The sequence below is a fragment of the Berghia stephanieae genome, chromosome 6, assembly GCF_034508935.2.
Source record: "Berghia stephanieae isolate SIO BIC M18660-M18661 chromosome 6, UCSD_Bste_1.3, whole genome shotgun sequence".
Taxonomy (NCBI): domain Eukaryota; kingdom Metazoa; phylum Mollusca; class Gastropoda; order Nudibranchia; family Aeolidiidae; genus Berghia; species Berghia stephanieae.
The window spans coordinates 12,064,001-12,072,605 of NC_088365.1; the positions used below are offsets into that span (position 1 = coordinate 12,064,001).

The 8,605-nt window shown below is 34.7% G+C and overlaps 1 protein-coding gene across 5 annotated transcripts in view; it reads right to left on the minus strand.

The window, feature by feature from the left end:
• Positions 1–8,605, minus strand: part of LOC144974490 (phospholipid-transporting ATPase ABCA3-like) — a 129,281-nt gene that overhangs the window by 51,041 nt on the left and 69,635 nt on the right. Inside the window, exon 1 of one of the 5 annotated variants that reach the window (XM_078917397.1) lies at positions 8,133–8,232. The exons of 3 other annotated variants lie outside the window; for them this stretch is intronic. The gene's annotated coding sequence lies outside the window, so the exon portion shown is untranslated. Of the gene's footprint in view, positions 1–8,079; positions 8,233–8,605 lie in introns of those variants that run through there. One more of the 5 variants, XM_078917396.1, reaches the window with a different exon arrangement.

An 8,605-nucleotide genomic window follows, 5' to 3' on the forward strand; every position in this document is an offset into this window, starting at 1 on the left:
TCATCATCATCATCATATCATATCATTATTATTATTATTATTATTATTATCATCATTATTATTATTATTATTATTATTATTATTATTATCATTATTATTATTAGTTCAGGATGACCTATGTTCAGGTATTCATTTTGTGCGTAACAAATCCAAAGTCACAAGTCAAAAAGTCATAATATATCTAACGCTAATAAATTAAATTTTCGACACTTAAAAAGAACGAAGGAATGAAATCAGGAAAAACCGGAATACGTTTCTAAATTTCATGATGTTGACGCGTCCAATAAATGTTGACACAAAACAAACGTGCAACGGTCCACCGGTCCACCCCGGCCACTCCGGTCTCTGACGTTCTCGGACAAAAAGTGGTCAGGAAATTTATACCACAAAATATCGACCGTTAAAATCAGGCTTGCCAGATTATTTTCAGGCATTCTGCCAACTGGATTTTAAAAATCTGCCAAATACCACAAAACTCTGCCAAATCGTACTATTTATGAAAACTCATCAGTTTTATTAACCAAAAAATTCGCAAGGCCGATGTCATAATTTTTTTTTTGGATTTCCCAAGTTAAAAAAAATAATCATTGATACATAAAAATTGCCATGGAAAACGTGGAGTAGACCTATACATTCATTCCTAGGCCTGGGACAATAAAATCTGCCAAACATCTGCCAAACTGCCAAACCGTTTTTTTTTCTTCTGCCAGACGACTTCAAATTCTGCCCCCCAAAAAAGGACATGCATAAAATATGCCAAATTAGCAACCCTGGTTAAAATGACCATCAATTTATCAAAAAATTAACAACCCGACACTTGAATTGAAGGAATTGTCAGATTTGAGTTTTTTGAAGAATAGAGAATTGTTGTTACCTTAATCAATCGATATTTAGAATAAAAGTTTTATGGCAATTTAATTTGGAATAATCTAAAAGTTTGTGATAAAAAAAAAATCTAAATCGATTAATATTTTTTAAAAAGAATGCCATTGATTAAGAACTTACCAACATAATATTTGATTTTGATGAATAATGTAACATGGATATTATTGCATTTTGTATATCAATTATTTTAAACTTTCGATTGTATAACGTTGACATGCCAAATGAATGTTAAATAGAGATAATTATACTAGGAATATTGACTATGGCACTGATTCGTGTATTGGATATTTAATGCTTAATATTATCAATTAGCATTGAATGTTGATGATATATCTAATTTGGATAAATTGTATCTATCTATGAAAGTAACAAAGAGCATTTAAAGGTTTTTAGAACCTATAGATAGTATGCAGATGACGTCAATCAGGCCTTTGTTATTGTTTTTGCCATCCGCGTTTGTGAGTTGTTCTCACTAAACTGTATTAACCAGACTATAAAAGATCATGGTTACACAGAGTTTGTGTGTTGGTCCGTTATACTTCCGGATGGCAATGTTGTGAACTCTTTGGCCAAGCGCATTCTATCTATAGATAGTATGCGCTTGGCTAAGAAGCTCATAATATTTCCATCCGGAAGTCTAACGGAACAACACACAAAACTGTGTGTATCCATGAACGTTTATAGTCGGGTTAATACAGTGCAGTGAGCATTACTCATAAACGCGGATGGCAAAAAACAATAACAAAGACCCGAGTGACGTCATCTTCGAACTATCTTTTAGCTCTTAAATGATGCGATACGAAACGATACGATTTGAAGTATATTGGGGATTTTTTGTATTAACAAATTAACTCACGTACTCTGCAAAGACAGTTATTAAAAATTATCCCCCCCCCCAAAAAAAAAAACCCCAAAAAAACCAACTCGACCTTCAAATGTCGAACGATTTAAATGACCGTCATCTGGGCAAAACCTCTCAAGCCTGACGCTTGGCGAAGTGAAACAGCAGTGATTTGGTAGTTCGCTGGGGACTGTTAGATCTAGAGGAAAGGTCTTTGCGATAGACGTGTCCTAACAAAAGGGTAGCAAGCAATTGCTATTGTCCGCTACACGTTAAAGAAACCGGGATAAACTCCAGCTCCATGGGCCTAATGGCTCTGAAGGACTACTTACTGGGCTGTCGTATTCTGAAAAATCAACGCTTTCACTCTCAAAGGATTAGCCAGAAAACTCGTTCTTCAAATATCGACCGATTAAAACACTCAAACCTGAGACTTCCATTACAATTTATAGACCATTCGACACATGAGCCATGGGATAGGCATCGATCTCATTCATTCAATAATCTTTTTTAGTTTTTAAATTTTTTTTTATCAGATCCATCCTTACATCCAACAGTGATTTTGGTAGCTGTAGTCTGTTTTAGAACTAGCACAAAACCAGCTGGCCTAATGACGACCTCCGCTGGTTTGCAATTGGGTCAGTATCTAGTCACCCCACGCAACCGCACTAAACGCTACTATTAGGCTATCTTCTATAAATAGTCAACGACAACTTATCGTCCGCATAGCTGTCGAGATTTAGGGTGCCCTTTCTAGTTGCATGTTATAGTTAATGTCATGGTGAATCGTACACCGAAGAGTTGGTAAGTCTGTCAACACCAGAAGGGATAAACGCCTGCTATGAAGGACTGATCTTTTAAAAATACAACAATGTTATTGTCAGCATCAACTGTAATAATATTATTTCTAGTCTCACTATCTATATTACTAAATAATAATGGGAAAATGAATGTAAGCTTCAATTTAATTACAAAAAACCCCAGATCAAATGAACGTTTCGGGTTTCCTCTTTATCAACAAAACAGGATGAATGAAACACCACAGACGAATGAGATAATGTGATAGTGGCGTAGTTGAAATCATTTTTCAAACATGTATGCTTGCTCCAGCCTGTCGCACATCTATTTGAGTTTTTAAGCAAACAAAATTGTTCAAATAACGTAAAGCAAACGATAACTAACAAAGAAAAATCCATTAAAAAATAACAGAACATTTGGATAAGAGATAGATGTTCACAAGTAGAAATCAAACACTGCCGTTTCATTGAAGAACACGTATGTGCTATTTGTTTACCATTGCATATACTGTGTGTTACTGTGTGCTTTAAACAACGGCAGAATACCACTTCTACTCAACATGAAATTATTTGAAAATGCGTGGATGAAAGATGTCCAATAAAATCTCGCTTAAAGTTTTATCTTTTTAAGTCATAATGTTGCAATAATTATCATATTTTGTTGTTGTTAAATTGAATTCGTATCACGTTTCCATCAAACTTGTCTTACTGTAATATGTTTTGTTTTATATCACTGTAAAGCTCTTAGAGCCTGTGACAACGGGGTAAAGCGCTATATAAATGGCATTTATTATTACTATTATAAAATCAGCCTTCATTCCTCGGATCCCGTAGAATTTTAAGTATTCCTTTAGAGCCGCCGTGGGGCCCATGGAGCCGGAGTTTATCCCGGTTTCTGTGGCGTGAAACGGACATTAGCAATTGCTTGCTATCCTTTGGATAGGACGCTAGTCTATAGCAAAGTACTTTCCTCCGCCAAATCTAACAGATTCAGCTACCCATTCACTGCTGGGTGGACAGAGGAGTCAGAAGAAAAAAAATCTCGACCGCACCCGGGATCGATCTTGGTCCCTTTGCGTGTGGAGCGTGTATTCTACCAACTGAACTATTGGATTCCCCCCCCCCCTCCCCTCCCCCATAGAATTAGTAGTCGAAAACAGTACCTAAGTGTGATCACACAGGCTTTAGATTTAGATATATCTAACACCGAGAGCAGAAGAAATGAATTTTGGAAGACCTCAACAACGAAGAGAAATCACGATCCCGTGAAGGAGAAGCTGCAGACAATAATTTCATTTGAACAAAAATGAACATAACGGCTTGAAAAAAACAAACAAACAAAAACCAACTTGAGATTTTATATAGCGCAATATCCACTTAACATGCTCAAAGCGCTTTACAAAGAGTCCCTGACCAACAGCATCACGTAACATGTAGAACGAGACATGACGCCTGTTAGGCAATAGTATTACCATTTTTCCGACAGAGACACACAAGGCTGTTGGCGGCCAGATACTTATTTTACACATGAGCACGATGAGAGAATGTGAGCGAGGCTCGAACCCATGGCTTTCCGAGCCGAAAGCGAGTGTCATACCACAAGACTACACGCATAGCAGCAAAACAATAACGTCATTCTAAATACGGTACATTTCGGGCTCAATACCCTTCTTCAGCCCACAACAAAACCAATTAAAAACGGTAAAAACTTTCTGGATTTCACGTGCTTGAGAATTCTTTTAAAAATCTTTTAGTGGGTATAGATTTCTTTTCAGGTTGTTTAGCGATGATAGAGAATAGTGTTAGTGTTTGCTGTTGCCATAACAACGATATTTGTATAAAATTGATGGTGGCAGTGCCCGCGGTGGAAATAATGACGTTGGTAGTGGTGATCACAGACGTTATCTATGGCGGTGATCAATGTGTGTGCCTTAGAGGTAAGAAGAGTTTCTTTGACTTGATTGGAAAGGGGGGGGGGGGGTTATATAGCGTGAAATCCACTAAACGTGCTCAAAGCGTTTTGCAAAGAAAGTTGAAGACGGCTGACATTCTTTTTTTTTTTCTTTTTTTTTTACTGCAGTTTTCTTCTTTTAAATTTGACTTTATTTGATGATGACGATGAGGATGATGATGATGATGATGATGATGATGATGATGATGATGATGATCATCATCATCATCATCATCATCATCATCATCATCATCATCATAATCATCATCATCATCATGATTTGGTTTTATTTAATAAAGTCGATAATGATGATGATGAGGATGATGATGATGATGATGATGATGATGATGAAATGTTACAACCGACATGGAATATAATATAATGTAGTGTTTTGTGATATCATCATCGTTGGAATCACCCAACCGTGACAGCAGCACAACCCCATAGCTTTAACGTCGATTTATGCTCATTATTTATTAAATCCCGTTAGAGTTAGTATAGAATAAATGGAATTAACGACACGTATCTCTTTGTTAATTGTATTTTTTTAGACTGTTGGAAAGGATTGTGACTAAATTATTTCCCCCAAGGCAATGAGCTATTAAAGTAGAATTACGAAATTTGGATGGATAGACAAATAGATAGATATACAAATCAAAGATGAAGATAGATCAGACAGATGGATAGATCAGACAGACAGACAGACAGATAGATAGATAGATAGATAGATAGATAGATAGATAGATAGATAGACAGATAGATATATAGAAAGATAGATAGATAGATCGACAGATGGATGGATGGATGAATGAAGAAATTGACAGATAGGTAGATAGACAACAAAAAAAACAGAATTAAAAAAACAAAGAAACATAGATACTAAGATAGATAGACAGACAGATACAGACAGATAGATAGATAGATAGACATATAGATAGATTAGTGATGATAGATAAAATAGATAGATGATAGTATAGATATAGATAGATAGATAGATATGATGGAGATAGAATATAGATAGATAGATAGATAGATAGATAGATAGATAGATAGATTGATAGATAGATAGATAGATAGATTGACGTCATTTTAATTGATCAATATCAAACGATTTCTGGCCAAAGCAAACATAAATAAATAAATAAACAAACAACCAAAATACTTCGTCGGTGTACGATAATTATGGCCTTTCAATCTTTTCTTAGAAAGCCATCACGGTTGAATGATTTTTTGACATGACACCAATATAATAGTTGTGTGGGCCGTCACGAATGCCCAGACCAAAAAAGATCAGTTATATCAGAGAGTTTACGTAAAACCCATTGAATGCTATGGAATCCCCGTCCACATTAATTTGCTTGCGAAAGCTTATCCAGGGGCTATGTGGTCTAGTGGTATGACACTCGCTTTCGGATCGGAAGGTCCTGGGTTCGAGCCTTGCGCTCGGCGCATAGTTGAGTCCTTGGAAAAGGCTCTTTACTCACATTCTCTCATCGTACTCAGGTGTAAAATGAGTACCTGGCCGTTAACAGCGTTGTCTTTGTCCGAAAAATTGTAATATCGCCTAACATGCGTCATGTCCCGTCCTAAATGTTAAATGTTGCTATTGGCCAGGGACCCCTTGTAAAGCGCTTTGAGCACATTTAGTGGATATTGCTCTATATAAAAGCTCATTTTAAAGCTCATTTTTAAAGGGCAAAGTTGATTGACAATACAGTTGAAACTGTATGGGGTCAAGTGTAGGAAAACTATGAGCCATGAAGAGAAAAATGGTTTAATTTATGTTAAGATTATAGATTTAAATCAAAAATTTAAAAATTATAATAGATAAAACGAAATTGACGTCACTCAGCTCTTTGTTATTGTTTTTAGCCAGCCATTTTAAGAGAAGTTCTCACTAAAGTCTATCAGTCAGACTAAGGTCAAGGTTGTAAACAGTTTTGTGTGTTGGTACGTTATAATTTGTAAATTCGAAATATCAAGTTGTCATAGAAAAATATTCACCATCCCCGCTATGATTTACAGATTGAAATAATATAACTAAGCATGCATGTGGTTTGAACATTGATCTTTTAGCTGGCATCAAATTCTTGACTCTATCACATAGTTAAACAATAGTAATTTAGCGTATAAAAATGTCAAGTTACTTTTGCACATATGTATCTAAATTTGACAAAAACTTCATACGTTAAGATTTCAATTTCAATCAATGGCGTCTGTTTATTCCAACAACCATAGCAACTAGACAAATCTATAACGAAATCCACGCACTCAAAGAAAAACCCACTCAAAAACATTAAACACCGATCTGTGACTTCAAAACATCTTCAAATATTGATTTTCACCCCGCACTATCAAAGACTGGAACGTTTATCTGATTCATGTGTGAACACAACCGATTTAGTCACCTTCAAATGAAGATTATCAAAATTCTTCAGCCTAAACAACAACAATGGCTGTCACATTCAACAACTCTCCTCACCCTTGAATACAAATACTCAGAATACGCTTCAACAGTCGTGACGTCACTTCCCTCGTAATGACGCATGGCAACTTAGTAACTCTAAACTATCGGAACAATGGCGGACGCCCTTATGAAATATTTCTCCGACGAGCATAAAAGCGTGTCCAGAGGGGAAAAAAAACCCATTATAAATCTGATCATGTTTTGACTTTTACACATTCTGATCACAACACATATGAAAAGTTCTAGCCAACATGAAGAATAAAAAAGTACCGATTTTCTTTGTTTAGAACCACGATGGCCGCCGTTGCTGGGCGACGTGACATCAGACTATTGAATCCATTTGAGTCGGCTTCGAGTAACATTCAAATTCAGACCATAGTACCTGATAGAGACAGTGGGTTACCCATATCGATAAGAGGTGACAGTGTTCTAGAAAGTAATGACTAATGGTGTAAGTAAGATAAAGATCTAATCAAGTGTGTATGAAACGGTGCCAACAGCTATAGAAAGAATGAAGTTGGCGTTACTAAGATCTCTGTTATTGTTTTTTGCCATCCGCGTTTATGAGTAATTCTCACTTAACTGTATTAACTAGACTATAAACGTTCATGGTTACATACAGTTTTGTGTGTTTGTACGGTATACTTCCGGATGGCAATGTAGTGAGCTTCTTAGCCAAGCGCATACAATCTATTTTATCATTATGTTTATCATCATCATCACCATTATTATTATTATTATTATTATTATATTATTATTATTATTATTATTATTATTATTATTATTATTATTATTATTATTATTATTATTATTATTATGAACATTATTATTATTATTATTATTATTATTATTATTATTATTATTATTATTATTATTATTATTATTATTATTATTATTTTATTATTATCATTATTATTATTATTATTATTATTATTATTATTATTATTATTATTATTATTATTATTATTATTATTATTATTATTATTATGAACATTATTATTATTATGAACATTATCATTCTGAAGATTATAATTATCATTACCATTAACATTATCATCATCATACTCATTATCATTATTATCATAATTAACATAACACAGTGTCAAAATCGCAACAGATGACAACACCTGTGACCTACCCAATATCAAACGACAAACACAGAATCCCATTCCAAAACAAGTAGGTACCTACGTGAAACAACAGACGAAATGAAAATATTATACCATTAATTAGCAACGAAATGGCAGCTCGCCACTCACTGGTTTTGATATAATATAGATGTCCACTATCTGAGGCGACCATAAGTGTTACTATTTTTAGAAGGCCCTACCAATATTGCAATACCTGTCGCTACATACAATGTTGAGCATAAAATGGGAATCAATAATATATGAACTACGCACCGTTACGCATCGTCAAACACGATGTTACGCAAGCTTTGCATATAATTTAAATTGCTGTTGATTCAAGTGATACTGCAATTGGTTTTAAAATTGGTTAGAGGAAAAAATCATTAAAAAAAAACAAAACAACAAAAACCTTTTACATAAGGTAGAAATATTTAGCCTTTTCAAAATCAACTTGGCCCAAAATAATTTGCTGGATCATCCAACCAAGAAAAAGAAAACTTCATGAAGTGAACACACGTACACAAATACACACAT